General features: G+C 40.6%; 1 protein-coding gene across 1 annotated transcript in view; it reads right to left on the bottom strand.

The window, feature by feature from the left end:
- The window catches only part of GRIA3 (glutamate ionotropic receptor AMPA type subunit 3), a 217,223-nt gene that overhangs the window by 111,091 nt on the left and 105,666 nt on the right, over positions 1-466 (bottom strand). The window lies entirely within an intron of this gene.

Below are 466 nucleotides of genomic sequence, written 5' to 3'. Positions count from 1 at the left end.
CAGCAGGAACTTGATCCTTCTCACAATTAAGTCAATGGCAAAACTCCTACATCATTCAAAGTCAGCAGTACCCGGCCCTATAATTCCAGGGACTGACGCCGATTCAAGCTCAGGGCTTCATTGAAATTGAACGCTGTCGGAATTGATTCACGTCTCTTGCAATTCATTGGTTTTGTTTAGGGTATTGAGGTTAGTTTGCTAACAGCTGATGACATAGGATTTCTAAAAGACTATGCTAATGCTTCATGAAATTTGCATGTTACTGTTGATTTCTTCCAAAGATGCAGTTAGATTTATGAAGTGGCATTAATTAGAGGGTTTTGCAGTCTTAATAATAAGCAAATTTTACATGCCTATGAAGACACCAGCTTCATGGGTTGGGCTCCATCAAATCACATGGCTCTGCTGTAGCTTTTAGCTGCTACCTAGAGTACAGGCAGCGAAGAACTAGTTTGTATTGGTGTGA

Source organism: Alligator sinensis, unplaced genomic scaffold (genome assembly GCF_000455745.1).
Source record: "Alligator sinensis unplaced genomic scaffold, ASM45574v1 scaffold157_1, whole genome shotgun sequence".
Taxonomy (NCBI): Eukaryota; Metazoa; Chordata; order Crocodylia; family Alligatoridae; genus Alligator; species Alligator sinensis.
This window is presented reverse-complemented; position numbering and strand designations above follow the sequence as displayed.